Below are 17,913 nucleotides of genomic sequence, written 5' to 3' on the forward strand. Positions count from 1 at the left end.
TATATATAGGAAAACATACTAAACTACTTCGAGTCTCCTCCTCAAGCACGAGGGGAGCTCGATGACCTATCATTAACTACCCTTATCTATTTTTAAACAAACTCATTAAATACATAAAGTATTGAGCTGTAATTACAAAGAGTCCTAAAACAATTAAAACTCTAATTCTACATCATGCTGGAAATGGCATTTATTACAACCAAGATGGTGCTCCTACGAGAAAAAGGAGAGAATAGGCTCATCCTCTGACAAATGGCTTCTTTTAGTTTGGCTGTGACAGGTGTCTGCAGTTGCTTGCTGGCCTTTAATATAACATGTTTTCCAACACCCTGAAATATAAGAAACTGTTCCTGCTTGTCGGTCCTTGGTTTGCCTCAACATATTCGAATCCAAAGGAGTATGCTTTTAACCTTTAATTAACCAAAATAGAGTGTACTGCCACATCTTGGATGTGTTGTAGGCTGTATTGATGTACATGTGTCTCTCTTCTAATATTCCCGGTCAAACTGTTTATTCTGCATTGAAAACATCACCTACAGCAGTTTCGTAGTGCGCTACGAAACTGCTGTGTGATTTAAAAAACACAGTCTTCCTCTAAACTCCTCACAAAATTGAATAGCTGTTGTTGCCATTCTTCAGTTTCTGCTGTAATCTTTGCTTGTGTACTGTTTAGTTCACGGCATTCTTCAGACATGCTAGAATGTTCTGCATCAAGTGAACAAAGTTGATAATCCTTTATCCAATTAATAGTACCCATGGAAAAACCGAGTTCATGCAGCATAACACATTCATGATAGCCAGCACATTCCTGTAATAGTACTTGAGATGCATTTGCTGTTAAAGTACTCAACCCTGACCAAAATATATTTGCAGCAAAGGTGCGGAATTCTGAAGGTATATAAACAAGGCAGTCCAATATAACTTTGGCTATAACTCTGAGAGCCTGAGTGTCTTAATCAACCTTCTGAGATCTGTCATTATAATCATATAGAATATGTGGTTTTCCCAAAACCGATGTATGCACAGAAACATCATGAACCTACATCTCCTTTTGCTGCTATTTCTTACAGTTAATGTAATTTTCTGTCTTATCCAAAGGCATAAACGTTGTATGTTATGATGCTGGTCTTCCCATCCAATACAATCAACAAGAAGACTTTATCAACTTCTTCTGTTGCCATACACACAATTCTGAATCATTCCTTGAACTCTTTCGGCTCAAAAGTGCTGTTATTTCTATTTTCTCACTGTACTTGACTCATGCAAATTGCACCTACCCTTTCATGAGGCCCTGCATACATATCTTATTGACTGTGAAACCCCTGATGCAACCCGAACATTATACTCCTTGCCAGGATGATAAAATTCTGCAAGGTCCCAATCTATGAGACGAAGTTTCCTGTGCTCATGGTCTATCATGACATTGTGTGGCTTAACATCATGATGCATGATTTCCTGGGAGTCACAGTAATCTAAAGCCTTTAAAAACTCATAAATATAGTATCGAATACCATAATCCGATAATGTCAGATAAAGGACTTTGAAATCTGTGTTGTTTACATATTCAAAAATCAAGCTAGGAGTTTTTAGATTGCCGGTCCTGAACTATATCAAGCAGCTTCACAATATTTGGACCTCCACAAAGGTTTTGTAATATTTTGATCTCTCTCTTGATCTTCTTCTTCTTGACAGGTTTCAAGATCTTGATAACGCATCGCTCATTGTTAATGCTATTGACACCCTTAAAAACCTCGTTGTACTTGCCCCCTTTTCGCACAACCTCATAGTCTTCCTGATCACTTTTGCAGTGCAAATAAGGTGAATCGATCTCAAAACCCTCTGCCTTTTCTGTTTCGGTTTCTTGCTGGAGATGCGAAAATTACATGCTGGAAGAGCTGTCGTAACTGAATTATTGAGTTATGAAACAAAAGGCGCTTCACCTTCTTTGCAATGGGAGGCACCGGCTTAGAACCTGCCTCCATTTGTTTTTTTTTATTTAATGCAAACTCATCTTTAACGACATCTGTCAATATAACTTCAGCCCTTGCGCCACATCATCAGCAGATGCAACCGCGACCATAACACCTCTCTGTTTCACAGCTTCCAATGCATCAGCGAATTCATGGAAATCCTTCGATCTGATTGACAAGATTTATTTTCTCCTCTGTTGGTATACTGTCCAAGAACTACATCTTCAGCTCTTATAGGTTGAACAGATTCAAGGACCTTGACTTTGTCATTCCGAGCGTGCTCAGGGTAAAGAAAAACTGGCTTCTCCATAAATATCAAACAAAGAATCTGCAGTAGATGATTTTGAATGATATCACAAATAATCCCGTGTTCATCAGAGTATCCACCTCAACCTTCTGTTCCAAAATCTTCCCTAAAGACAATCTGAACGTTATCAATGTTATCTCGATTCCAAAGGGGTTTGCGCATCGAACTACTAACAGATTCTGCACTAATTCCTTTCCAAGGCAATGATCAATCCAATAAATCTGCTCTTCACTGAAAAGCTACCCTAGCTGTTTACTCAAATCCTCTGCTGATGTTAAGTCCTTCAAAATCCGTTGCCAAAACAGAATTGCACAAAAATTTGCTATAAGTGTCTTTGTATGATACGAAGAACCAGCTGATCCATTAGCATCAATGGCATATTGATCTTCAGTTCTGGAGGCTCTAGCTGCAAGCAAAACCACATGGTCTTTGTCCACATCTTTCACAAATACCTCAATAAGATTTTTATCAACGCTTAGCTTGTTCAGAGTAAGTGTTCCAGATTCAAGGACCTTGAAACACCTCCTAGAATGTCTTACAAACAGCCATTGCTGCTCCAGGGACCGATATGTTGGTAGGAAAACCAAAATTCTATTCTTTAGGTCTTGCTCCTGTTCATGCATATGCATTACCAGATCTCGAATCAGGTAGTGCACTTCCTCATTTATATCAGCTTCATCACGGCCTTCTTTAGATGATTCCAAATCTGATAGACATTCAGGATTCTTTTTAAGAAGTTCAAGTACCTGTTCAAAGTACATCACTTTGCATTGAAAAACAGAACGCTACACTAAGGAACTCGGTAGTGCAATCACTTCAGACTTTTCCATTCAAATTTAGAACTGATGACAAGCACACATGCAGGAGCTTGAGAACATGCCACCTGTAAAATGCATCCACCCCAGAGCTATTTTGCATGACAATTGCTATGGATTCGAACAAAACCCCAGTTTCGTAGCACGCTACGAAACCACCTAAACAGGTAGCGCTGCGAAACTGCTAAAAAGAATTCATGCGCTGCGAAAACACCCTGTCTTTAAGCTAGGCTAAAAAAAATTGGCAACAGAATTTTCAGTGATAACAGTGGCTCCACTTGGGATAGTGTGCCCTTGTGGTACACTAAGAACTCGCAGGTCCAGTGCCTTATCCATTTAGAACAAACAGAAATTTGCTTGACAAGCATGACTGTAGGAGAATGAAAGCTACATCTACTGAAAAATGCTCAGTTGACCTTGAGCTTATTTGCATTTACCTATACCTACCTACCCTATCAGCTGCAAGCTCCACTTGTAGCTCAAGCAACATGATATTTCCAATGTAGCCAATCATTTATCTTATCTGACATTTGAGTCCTTTGGCTGTGCTTGAAACAAAAATAAATCAGATACTGAAGTAACCGAGGCAGCATGAGGTGTAACTGTTCTTCAACATGAAAATATAACTGGAAGCCGCCTGAACAGTAAATCTTTTCCATGTATTCAGCTATAGGGTCAAAAAACACATGGTTAGTTTGCTGATTCTCAAAACTTTCTGTATCTTTAGGCAACTTATCTTCAGCCACACCAAATTTATTTGATATGCTATCCAACTACCTTTCTGAATGATGCTCACAAACAATGTAATTTTCCTCACTACTATGATCATTATTTGAAGTAAACTGCTGCAAGGAATTACAAAATTGAGCAAGCTTTTCCTCTGCCTGAGGGTCATAAAAAATTTCCTCCAATATTTCTTCTTGCTGGGTGCAATCAATTTCATCTTCATCATGATCTGAAACCGGACCAATCTGCTGCATCTCTACATCAATATCAAAGGATGAAACATGGGTTACACAACTAAACCCCTACTACTCCTCATGCTGCGTTTCATGAGATGTTATACCCTCTCCTTGGTGCTGGAATGCATTGTTATGGAGAGCCTCTAAAATTTCTTCATCCATAAATTCATCATCACCATAACAATCCTCCAAGTACTGAATAAGATTTAAAGAATGCCTACAACAATCTTTGAGCAACAACAAAGAAGGATAACATTCTTTATACATTTCACATAACACATCATGAAAACTAGCAAGCGAATAGATTGAACCATTTTCCAGACTTTTATACCAAGACCATGCTTTTCCTTCTAAAGTGGTCATAAACATTTTCATGAGACAATCTTCAGGGAAATGAACCTTAAGACTGCGTACATGCATATGGAATTTAACCAAATGGAGAGCAGCATCATCTTTCTTTTCATCTTTGAATATTGGAAGATCCTCTAACCAATCAACCTCCGGCATAGGATTTGGAAAACCAGGGATATGAGACCGTTTCATAGGAGCATACCTGGCATTCATTCTTGCAGTAGAATCCATCTTGAAACTTCATCAAGCTACTGATCTTCTAGCAGTGGAGTCACCTTCTAATTTTTTATTTGATGTGTGGAGTCACCAAGGTAGTTTTGCAGCCTCAAAAAAAATGTTTGAGCTCCTGCTACCTTCAGAAGTTCAACCATTGATTTTGGGAATGAATAATCTTCAGACTCCCGGTAGACGCACCAAAATGTTATCACAAAATCGTGTACTAAGGGCTGCTACTTAGCAAGATCTCATGCAACTATTTCAAACCAGGCTTTAGACTAAGGCTTAGCCTCCTTAGTCAGAGAGGGCTCTCTCACAGATTTTTGATATGAATTAAGAACAAGAAAAGATGGCTAACTCTTCAAACAGTACATGAAAATAAGCTGGTTGGAACAACAAAATAACACTTCTTCCATTGGGCTCATGGAGTCAAACACCTCTGTAGTAAACTACTAACTACTCAATCATGGAAGCCAAGGCATATAATGTTTAAACACTTAGAACATTTCTCAAAAAGAACCTCAACTCATAAATATACACAGGAAGTCTGAGCACTAGGTGAATTCAGAGTGATTGCATATTTAGTGAGCTGTAAAACATAAAGGATAAAGACAAAGCCACATATATTCTGAGCATTGAACACAAGATGAATCTTGGGAAGAAAAAGTAATCTTTATATTACTGTCAAAAGTCTTTTACATTAGCCAATATAAAAACTATGTTTTTTCATAAATCTCCAACCCCAATTACATCATAGCTTTCACTATATATAGGAAAACATACTTAACTACTTCGAGTCTCCTCCTCAAGCATGAGGGGAGCTCGATGACCTATCATTAACTACCCTTATCTATTTTTAAACAAACTCATTAAATACATAAAGTATTGAGCTGTAATTACAAAGAGTCCTAAAACAATTAAAACTCTAATTCTACATCATGCTGGAAATGGCATTTATTACAACCAAGATGGTGCTCCTACGAGAAAAAGGAGAGAATAGGCTCATCCTCTGACAAATGGCTTCTTTTAGTTTGGCTGTGACAGGTGTCTGCAGTTGCTTGCTGGCCTTTAATATAACATGTTTTCCAACACCCTGAAATATAGGAAACTGTTCCTGCTTGTCGGTCCTTGGTTTGCCTCAACATATTCGAATCCAAAGGAGTATGCTTTTAACCTTTAATTAACCAAAATAGAGCGGACTGCCACATCTTGGATGTGATGTAGGCTGTATTGATGTACAGCTGTCTCTCTTCTAATATTCCCGGTCAAACTGTTTATTCTGCATTGAAAACATCACCTACAGCAGTTTCGTAGCGCGCTACGAAACTGCTGTGTGATTTAAAAAACACAGTCTTCCTCTAAACTCCTCACAAAATTGAATAGCTGTTGTTGCCATTCTTCAGTTTCTGCTGTAATCTTTGCTTGTGTACTGTTTAGTTCACGGCATTCTTCAGACATGCTAGAATGTTCTGCATCAAGTGAACAAAGTTGATAATCCTTTATCCAATTAATAGTACCCATGGAAAAACCGAGTTCATGCAGCATAACACATTCATGATAGCCAGCTCATTCCTGTAACAGTACTTGAGATGCATTTGTTGTTAAAGTACTCAACCCTGACCAAAATATATTTGCAGCAAAGGTGCGGAATTCTGAAGGTATATAAACAAGGCAGTCCAATATAACTTTGGTTATAACTCTGAGAGCCTGAGTGTCTTAATCAACCTTCTGAGATCTGTCATTATAATCATATAGAATATGTGGTTTTCCCAAAACCGATGTATGCACAGAAACATCATGAACCTACATCTCCTTTTGCTACTATTTCTTACAGTTAATGTAATTTTCTGTCTTATCCAAAGGCATAAAAGTTGTATGTTATGATGCTGGTCTGCCCATCCAATACAATCAACAAGAAGACTTTATCAACTTCTTCTGTTGCCATACACACAAGTCTGAATCATTCCTTGAACTCTTTCGGCTCAAAAGTGTTGTTATTTCTATTTTCTCACTGTACTTGACTCATGCAAATTGCACCTACCCTTTCATGAGGCCCTGCATACATATCTTATTGACTGTGAAACCCCTGATGCAACCCGAACATTATACTCCTTGCCAGGATGATAAAATTCTGCAAGGTCCCAATCTATGAGACGAAGTTTCCTGTGCTCATGGTCTATCATGACATTGTGTGGCTTAACATCATGATGCATGATTTCCTGGGAGTCACAGTAATCTAAAGCCTTTAAAAACTCATAAATATAGTATCGAATACCATAATCTGATAATGTCAGATAAAGGACTTTGAAATCTGTGTTGTTTACATATTCAAAAATCAAGATAGGAGTTTTTAGATTGCCGGTCCCGAACTATATCAAGCAGCTTCACAATATTTGGACCTCCACAAAGGTTTTGCAATATTTTGATCTCTCTCTTGATCTTCTTCTTCTTGACAGGTTTCAAGATCTTGATAACGCATCGCTCATTGTTAATGCTATTGACACCCTTAAAAACCTCGTTGTACTTGCCCCCTTTTCGCACAACCTCATAGTCTTCCTGATCACTTTTGCAGTGCAAATAAGGTGAATTGATCTCAAAACCCTTTGCCTTTTCTGTTTCGGTTTCTTGCTGGAGATGCGAAAATTACATGCTGGAAGAGCTGTCGTAACTGAATTATTGAGTTATGAAACAAAAGGCGCTTCACCTTCTTTGCAATGGGAGGCACCGGCTTAGAACCCGCCTCCATTTGTTTTTTTTTATTTAATGCAAACTCATCTTTAACGACATCTGTCAATATAACTTCAGCCCTTGCGCCACATCATCAGCAGATGCAACCGCGACCATAACACCTCTCTGTTTCACAGCTTCCAATGCATCAGAAAATTCATGGAAATCCTTCGATCTGATTGACAAGATTTCTTTTCTCCTCTGTTGGTATTTTCTGTATAGCCCTCATACTATCCAAGAACTACATCTTCAGCTCTTATAGGTTGAACAGATTCAAGGACCTTGACTTTGTCATTCCGAGCGTGCTCAGGGTAAAGAAAAGCTGGCTTCTCCATAAATATCAAACAAAGAATCTGCAGTAGATGATTTTGAATGATATCACAAATAATCCCGTGTTCATCAAAGTATCCACCTCAACCTTCTGTTCCAAAATCTTCCCTAAAGACAATCTGAACGTTATCAATGTTATCTTGATTCCAAAGGGGTTTGCGCACCGAACTACTAACAGATTCTGCACTAATTCCTTTCCAAGGCAATGATCAATCCAATAAATCTGCTCTTCACTGAAAAGCTACCCTAGCTGTTTACTCAAATCCTCTGCTGATGTTAAGTCCTTCAAAATCCGTTGCCAAAACAGAATTGCACAAAAATTTGCTATAAGTGTCTTTGTATGATACGAAGAACCAGCTGATCCATTAGCATCAATGGCATCTTGATCTTCAGTTCTGGAGGCTCTAGCTGCAAGCAAAACCACATGGTCTTTGTCCACATCTTTCACAAATACCTCAATAAGATTTTTATCAACGCTTAGCTTGTTCAGAGTAAGTGTTCCAGATTCAAGGACCTTGAAACACCTCCTAGAATGTCTTACAAACAGCCACTGCTGCTCCAGGGACCGATATGTTGGTAGGAAAACCAAAATGCTATTCTTTAGGTCTTGCTCCTGTTCATGCATATGCATTACCAGATCTCGAATCAGGTAGTGCACTTCCTCATTTATATCAGCTTCATCACGGCCTTCTTTAGATGATTCCAAATCTGATAGACATTCAGGATTCTTTTTAAGAAGTTCAAGTACCTGTTCAAAGTACATCACTTTGCATTGAAAAACAGAACGCTACACTAAGGAACTCGGTAGTGCAATCACTTCAGACTTTTCCCTTCAAATTTAGAACTGATGACAAGCACACATGCAGGAGCTTGAGAACATGCCACCTGTAAAATGCATCCACCCCAGAGCTATTTTGCATGACAATTGCTATGGATTCGAACAAAACCTCAGTTTCGTAGCACGCTACGAAACCACCTAAACAGGTAGCGCTGCGAAACTGCTAAAAAGAATTCATGCGCTGCGAAAACACCCTGTCTTTAAGCTAGGCTAAAAAATTTTGGCAACAGAATTTTCAGTGATAACAGGATATATGACTGGTTTATAGATTAGACTGGAATAAGATTCCTTCGTCAAAGTTATGTGAATGGAGGCAAGTTGTGCCACTCACCTTTGTTTATTTCGGTAGACATCGCCGAGGAAGTGTTTTATCTGCAATGCGGATGGAACAATCTTTGGTAACCTGGAAATTTTTCACTATACCTAGGGGCATGCAAACCTTTTAGCATGCAAGCGAAGAGCGACCATTTATTTTTTAAATTTGTAGGTCCTCTAACCCTTTAAACTCGTAGGATTGTTCGTTTCCTAACTTGCATAAAGAAAGGATGCTGGGCAAAGCTTTGTAAGGTGCAAGCTCCATAAAAAATGGCATCTTAGATGAGACATCCTTATTATACAACTGGATCGAGCAGTTTTTATGTGGAGTTCAAGCTCGTTAAAAATTAAACTTAAGAAATGAGCAAATGTTTCCCCCAGAGTTTAAGCTCATTCATTAAAAAATGAACCAATTTCCGGTAAATAACCATCGTGAATGCATTATCATCAAACTTTGAGCCTTGGTCGTGTTCTCATCATCACCTCCACTCTGTTTTGGCCGATCATTCACCTCCATTTGATTGTTTACCCCTTTTGAGGAACAGCTGCGAAGAGTGATCCTGTTAGCCAACCTTTTGAAACTGTCGTGATTGGAAAATTCCAAACCTTACCTGGAATCAGCCGCTACTTGAATTTATCACTCGTTCCTCGAAAAACGAGTCTCCTTTAAGCTCTTTTCATTTGACTCGTAAAATATGAAAAGATTGTCGAGCAATTAGCCTCTCCAGCTCGTTAAAGTGACCGGAAGTGCTATCCCTCCTCTAGATTTAAATCTTTTTGGACCTGAGGGATTATTACACAAAAATATCGAGCGCTTGTTTTGTTCGGCTTGTTAAAATTACCAAAAATTCATCCCTTTTGTATTATTTTATACTTTTTTGGACTTAAGGGATTATAAGACAAAAAAGGATTATTGGAGTTTTCTTTACGTCCCTTTCAAACTCTCTAAAATTGAAAAGGACCGAGTTATCTTTGTCGTTAAACTCGTTAAAACCGAATAGCGACAAACTTGTCCATATAGGCAAGAACGAGTTTCACTATCGCTAGGCTCGTTAAAACATAGCGATGGGTTTGCCCGAAGGGAAGATTATAGAACAAGAATATGTTATCCTCCTCAAGCTTGACAGAAATAAAGAGGTACTGGTCAGCAATGACTCGGTAAAAATTGGGAAGAAAACTTGAAGAAACTTTATTGGTAGCAAGTCGCTCTTGAACATGACACTTTCACTCTGCATCCGAGTCAGGTTGGGTTATTCCATTCACTGGTCATATCACCATTGGTCCATCACACCATCCACATCTAGGGTTAATGCTACCAATCCATCATGTTAGTATCGCCGGTATGTTCAAGAGAAGTCGCTCAGAGAATTCACCTGTGTCTCATCCACTACAATACATTCACGCTCCATTCTTTCATGACCGCCACCCTGAACCTTATATCATCAGATCGTTTTCACCTCCATTAAAATCATTTGATCCATTTCGTGTCGTAGATGTGGGATTCATTAAGGCCCTCCTACGATGGATCGCTTCTTGTTGACATCAGCTCATTTTCCAGGAAGTCGATCTAGGAACAACCGTTTCAGTACTTTGAAGCTTGCATGCCTCAATGACAAGTTACTCACTTCCAGCAACAGGTTTACATCAATGGCCTTTGACCGAAAGATTTTGCGTGGTGTTCGACACCAAGTCCATTTTTCACACCAGGTGAATTTTACTGTCGTACCTTGAGGTTCATCATCATTATCGGTGATTCCTCTCGCTCCTGTTAACAGCTTACATCATTGGCTGGTAATCAGGCGATGTCTTTCCATGTTCGACTCCAGAACATCTCTCACATGGATCGGCTTGTACTTTGAGTGAAGATCGAATGAGATTGAAGACCCCGAATCTAGTTTCATCCATCCGGGCTGCGATATATATTCAGGAAAATAAAGACATCAAATGTACATCATTGTTGCACAGATAATCATCCAATCTAAGGGATGATGGCTCTACCAGAATCATCAGTCTGCACACAGACGATTGTCTGTTTTATGTACATGAAAATGAATTTATAAAGCTGAGCATGGGAATGCCCGCCTCAGCTAGATCATGAAAATATTATGAAGATAATGTATTGTATTGTATCTTATTACAGGTCGCCTTCCAGCTCGAAAAAACTTCGAATCCTCATGATAAAGCATTTCACCCGACATCAAAATATTAACGACATCATGCTTTAGGGGGCAACTGGTATAGACATTTTTGGGCACTGCAACCCCAATCATATATGTCCATAAACCAAGGGATTATAAGTCCCTAAAAGTGTTGTTTCACACCCTAAAGGAACAAGGTCAATTGATTACATCATCTCCCAGAAGTTCTCCACAGAAAACTGCTCAGAACTGGTCAAATCTAAACCATACAAACTGCCCAGTGCAGAAGGTGTGATGCATCCCACCCGCCCAGAGTAAAAGGTGTGATGCATACTGGATAGCCCTTCTTCAGGGTGCGATGAGCAAGAGTGGACAAATGGCAGAAACAGTTTGCAAGGTGGTTCGACATGGAATCTTCCATAAACTTCTCCTATGACACTTGCCCTTCTGAATTCGTCCAGGGATGAGTAAGAGATCATCAATCTCCAAGTGGAATCAAGAACTACCAGAGAGGACACTAATCAAATCTCAGAAGCTGACTCACCTCCCTGCATTCATCTATATATGGATCCCTCATCCCAAAGATCCAGAGGTTGGAATTTTGTATCTTGTAAGGAAGTGTTGCTGGTTTCTTGGTGTAATATCATAGTGTTCAGTGATCTAAGCTTTTCATGAGGTGAAGAAGGGCTTTCTTGCTGAGAGGATGATGCTGGGTCAGAACAATTGGTTGTAATCCTCTTTGCTATTCTTGATATTAATAAAGCTATTCAATTTTTCCTCCACAGTCTTGTATGATTGATGATATATGCATTTGTGTGGTCAATATATATCTGGTCCTATATTGTTTGTGATAGTAGATCTCTATTCTTGGATAGTGTTATGCTGCTTTGATTTCATAGGTGCTCTTTGAAGCTAGGTAGACAAGGAAGCGAGTGGCAAAGATCTATCAGAAGGGAGAGGAATCAAGCAAGGAAACAAGCACAAGACAGAGGTTGGTCTCCTTTGTTCCCCTCTTATCTACTTCTCATAAAGGAAAACGAAAGTAGTTTTATTTTGTTTGTTTCTAAGATAGCTACCAGTCTTAGTGGGACTAGAAGCTCTACATAGACACTAGATTTCCCGATAACAGCATGGTGATTATATGTCTACCTGTCTCTAAAAAATGGTCGTAGCATAAGGTGGAGTATCTATGGGAGTATGGCGATCTTCAATGATGAAGGTTTATAAGATTTGTCTTATCTTAACTAGATCTAGTGTGATATATAAGTCCAATAGGTCTCCAATAGATAATGGGGTCTCATTAGGACTAGGTTGGACTTGCAGCATTTGGTTGAAAGACTCTGGAGTAATGGTGAATAAAAGCTATTGGTTAGGGGCAACAATAGCCCTTTTATTAGGGATATAGCACGCATGACAAAAATGTATGATATCAGGGAATGGTTGAACTTCTGGGTATAGGTATTTGGGTAAATTGGATTCCCACAGATGGATGTCATCGACATGGTTCAGGAATCTATCCTTACTCCAGCAGTGGAGCTTTATAAGGTAGGTTGGCATAGCAGTATATTTTATCTAGAAATCCCTATCTACTATTGCCAAATGGTCGATGTCTAGGTGAGGGGTTGACACAGGTCTCACATCCAGAGAGGTCTGGGAAGCCATGACTGAGTTTTTGGATTGGAATTAGGCTCGTATTGGCTGTAAAAGTGAGGTTTGGGAAACTCTGGTACAGTGAGAGGGTAATTGCAGTTTGCAAAATAGGGGTTTTGGGTATACAGGAAAATTACTCTTCAATTAGGCAAATGTATTAATTAATTTCAATTAATTAATCTTTAAACTTGATTGTGCATTTTCCAATTTAGAGACTTATTCTAATTTTCCCAAAAATACCTGGAATTTGGTGGTATGGGCTGCAAACTGGTTGAATGGTGAGTGCATATGGTACGGTGGCTTCAGTTATGCACTCGATGCTTGAATAGGGCATCCGGAGCTTGTTCGGGAGGTAAACGGTGGTCAATTTCAGTTGTAGAGACTTAGGATGGCGCAGGAAGGCTTGGGCAGCGTTCACAATGTAAACAAGCAAAAAGAGTCAAAATGGGCTTCTTCAGCCTTTTAACCGGCAATGGTCACAATTTGGCGTGGAGTTCATACATGCATAGGAAAGATGTGTTTGGATTGAGGAGAAAGGGGAATTTTTTTAGGAGACATGGTAATTTCTGTCATTATGCATGAATGAATGATATATGTAATTATGATGGTTTTAGCTTTTTGCGGGGAGACAGTTTCAAGGGCCATCACACCACTTTTGGAGAGCGAGCGGTATTTCCTTGAGAGCACGCGATCTCACCTGAGGCTACCACGTAGCATAATAGGGCCCAGGAAAAACTGTGAATCTCGCGTGCTCTTGGGCTAGTAAAGGTCGGAGAGGGAATGAGCGCGATATGGATGCACACTGTTGGATCTGGGGATGGAAGATCAGATAGCTGTCACGCGGTCAAGCTACACGGAGGGAATAGGAGTGAAGATTTGCAAGGCCTGGGCAGTTAATTACAATTAATTGTAATTATTTAATGAATAAGGTGGGGATTAAAAATATAATGAGCGGGTTTAATGGAGTAGGACCAGGGGTTAATGTGGCATAGTTTGTTTAACTACACCTAGGTTGGTGGGTTAAAAGATTTGGGTCAGGGAGATATAAATTGAGGAGTTAATTAAATAATGTGGGGGTGGGGGGGGGAATAAAAACTTAGGATAAGGGTGTTTTATGGGTTTTTGAGGTAAAATAGGGAAATTAATAAGGGGGAAGGGAGATTTTTGCAATGGGGAATAGTTTTCACACTAGGGAAAAGGGGTTTTGGGTAGGGGGGTGACCTTTGGAGGGTAATTTACTAGGGAAATTTGTGAAACCAAGGGGTAAGGGTCAAAATGAATGGAAAAAGGGTATTTTTATAAGAAATTATGGGATAATGGGGAAATTAGTAAGCAAGTATGTGGGGGGTGAAATGAAATGAGGGGAAGTTAATCAAGTAAGCTAGTGAACATCCTTTCGCTCTTAGAAATGCTCCCACACACTGAAACATAAGTTTAAGCATGATAATGTGCTTGTGATTTAACAACCTTGTACATTTGTCACCTTTCTTCTACCTACCCTTTATTTACCCTAACATTTTTCTTCACTTTATTGGATGCATTTGAGCTAGCAGACCATTTATTTCCTTTTCTTTTGATAAGCAAACTATCTAATTCTAACCCTATAACTTCCAATGGCTCAAATTAAGTTGATGAGCACATTTTTATTTCTCTACCTAACTACTGATCTGCCAAGGTTAAATAGTTTGGCTAGATCTTTATTCTCTGTCTATAAACATGAAATTTAAAGCATGAATTAGTCAAGATTAAGCTATTTGGCTATCATGGGTTGTGGCATTTATGACAAGCTGCACACAACCATTATTTTGCACATAAAAGTAAAAGTAGTGGCACTTTAATTTGCACACTTTCATTATCTGTTTTATTTTTTGTTTAGGGTTAATATTTTTCACTTTTTTGATCTTTTCTTTTTATTTTTTTCCTTTGATTATTCCTTTAGGACATACCCTCTTTACATGTTTTAATTTTTAATGTGGTGTACAATATTTACAAGACTAACCATAGGCAATTAAAAATTATGAATCCTATTATTATAGGACCCTAATAGTGGCTCCACATGGGGATGGCATTTCCTGGTGATATGACAATATCAGTAGCCTTTGAAAATGCAGTTGAAGTTACCTTGTAAATTATTCTTCTGTGATTCTGCTTTATTCATACTCATGATGGTGAACCCTTCAAAGCTCAAGGTCTTCTCTCCAGGCTTCATCTTCAAACGATTACCATCCAAATCTAAACTCTGCATTGTTATATACAATGATTAAATTAATGTGAACTATTGTTGATTTGTGGAAAAGTAATGCTTCAGCATTCTACCATTGATAGGTCCTCCTAGTAGATTTGATCCATCTATCTCTCTCAAGAAAAATGCATTGTTACCTTTGTAACCATAAATGACATAAGGGCCTTGCCACAGAAAATCAAATTTGCCATGTTTTCCCTTGTCTTCTCTTCTAGAATCCCATTTAAGTACTTTATCACCTATGTAAAAGTCATCAGCTTTAGTCTTTTTATCAAACATATTTTTTATTCTATCCTGGATTACTTGTGATTTTACATATACTTCTTCTCTGGTTTTCTGCAAGTGTATTGTCTAATTTATCCTTCTCTGGATATCATTTGGCTCTACCTGTAACTCCTAGATGATTTTCATCACTGGCACTCCCAAAGAGGATAGAAAAATAGCATCCATCCCATATACTAACTGATAGGGAGATGTACCAATGGACTTTTTGGTGGTTAGTCTGTCTACCCATAAGGCATTAACCAACTTTTTGTTCCATGTCTTTTTCTTGTCTTCCAGTAATTTCTTAATGATATTGACAAGGATTTTGTTAGAGGATTCTGCAAGTCCATTACCTTGAGGGTAATAGGCAGTGGAGTGGCCAAGGTTGATGTGTTATTTGTTACAAAATTCTACCATTTTCTTGGATTTAAAAGCAGCTGCATTATCAGTAATGAGATTTTTGGGGCATCCAAATCTTGACAAAATATTATTTTCAAGGAAGGAGATAATGACAAAGTTTATAGCTTGTCTAGAAGGGATGGCTTCTATCCATTTGGTAAAATAATCAGTGGCTGTCAAAATCCATTTATGTTGCACTGAGGAGGCTGGGTGAATTTCTCCAATGAAGTCTAAACCCCATTGTTGAAATGGAATTTCTATGAAGATGGGTTTGAGAGGTAAAAGAAAGAGTTTTCTTTTTCCCTCAAATATCTGGCACTTATGACAGGTTGTCACATGTTTCTTAACATCTGCAAAAAGAGTAGGCCAGTAAAAACCAGCCCTCAGAATTTTTTCAACATTATTCTTCCAATACAAGTGTCCTCCATAATCTCCTGCATGAAATTCTTGCATAATTTTATCAGCTTCATCTTTTAGTAAACAATTTAACAAAATACCACCATTGTCTTTCCAAAACAAAGCATTATCTATAATACAATATCTCAATGACTTCATTTTCAAAAATCTAGCTTTAGTTCTTGTTAAACGAGGAGGAGTTTGTAAGTTCAGTAATGCAAATATGATATCTACATACCAAGGTGAATCAATAAAAGGTTCATTGATCTGTGGAGTCGCCATCTCTTCCTGATCATCAAGGGCACAAATGAAATTTATATCTAGGGCCTGATAATTCGATTTAGCCATGAGTTTGGCTAAACCATGGCCTTTGATAAGTTTAGTAGGCTTTATTTCTATGTCATATTCCAAAATTGTGGCAATCCATTTGCCTCTCTTCCCTTCAGGCCCATTTTGTGTCAAAATGTCCTTTACTACTAAGTTTGGAACATAAGCAATGATGTGTGAATACAAGATGTATACTCTAAAATCTGTAATAGCTTTCACTAAAGCTAATGCCTGTTTTTCCATTATGTTGTATTTTAGGGTTGCATCTCTTAAATATTTACTGAAGAATGCAATGAGTTGTTCATATCCTTGATCATTCTTTTGCAACGAGCCTACTGCAATAGTATGTTCTTAAGCAAAAGAAAAAATTATAAAATCTTTCTAAAAGTCAGGACTTATAAGGACTGGAGTTTTGGTAAGGGCTTGTTTGATGGCTTCAAAAGATTGTTTTGCTTCTAATGTCTGTTTAAGTGTTGAATCTTTTCTTAACATGTTATTTAGGTCTCTAATCAATTGTGTTAAATTTGAAATGAATCTCCTAAGAAAATTTACTTTTCCTAAAAATGACTATAATTCTTTGATGTTTCTAGGATGGGTGATGGTTAATATTGCCTCTATTCTAGCAAGATCTATTATAATTCCATCTTTGGATATTATATATCCCATTGGTTTACCTTCTTCTAGACCAGCGATTACCTTTTGGGATTTAAGGAAATCCCAAATTTCCTACATTTAATGAAAACTCTTCTCATGTGATCTAGGTGTTCATTATCAGATTTAGAAAAGACTGTGATGTCATCTTGGTAAACCGCTAGGAAGTCATGGATCTCCTTGGAAAAATCTATATCCATAGCTCTTTGAAATGTTGCTCCTGCATTCATTAATCCAAAAGGAATCTTCAAATACATGAAAGTACCCTAAGGAGTAGTAAACGCAGTTTTGGCTTGGTCCTCTGGTTGAACTAAGATTTGGTTATATCCAGAAAATCCATCAAGCAATGAAATTTTGGATGAACCTATTACCCTCTGAAGAATATGGTCCATTTTTGGGAGAGGATAGTTGTCTTTCAACGAGACCTTGTTTAAATTTTTGAAATCAACACAAAGTTTGATTTCTCCAGTTTTCTTCCTAGTAGTGACTAAGTTTGAAACCCAATCTGAATATCTAATGGGAGCTATAACTGTGGCATCATACATTCTCTTTACCTCCTTCTCAATATATGGCATGATAACTGGATTAATTCTCCTAATTTTTTGTTTAAAAGGTTTATGATCCTCTTTGATGGGTATCTTGTGTTGAATTATATTGGTGCCATAAGACTTCAGGTCTTCATAACTCCATGCAAATACATCTTGACACTCTTTAAACAGATTTATGTATTTAACCTTTTCCTTTGGAGGTAAGGCTTTTGATAATTTAATGACTTTAGGTTTTTCTTCAGTTCCTATGTTGCATTCTTCTATATCTTCTCTTAAAGGCTCCATTTTCGGTTTCCTAGCTACATCATTGGAATCAAACAAATCTTCTAAGGGGACTAATCCCTTAGGGAAAAAATTATTTGTTAAGATTCTCAAGATCATCATTCAATATTTCTTCCATTTCTACATTTTCTAAGTTATCTATTTCTAATTTAGTGAAATTAGTGGGTTTACCTATATCTAAAATA

At 38.1% G+C, this 17,913-nt stretch overlaps 1 pseudogene; it reads right to left on the minus strand.

Moving 5' to 3' along the window:
• Positions 1-1,281: 1,281 nt before the first annotated feature.
• Positions 1,282-2,280, minus strand: LOC149152145 (casein kinase II subunit alpha pseudogene; annotated as a pseudogene).
• Positions 2,281-17,913: the final 15,633 nt, after the last annotated feature.

This window comes from Pinus tabuliformis, chromosome 9 (assembly GCF_031772625.1).
Source record: "Pinus tabuliformis cultivar Carrire ecotype Pingquan chromosome 9, CPIR1, whole genome shotgun sequence".
Lineage (NCBI taxonomy): Eukaryota > Viridiplantae > Streptophyta > Pinopsida > Pinales > Pinaceae > Pinus > Pinus tabuliformis.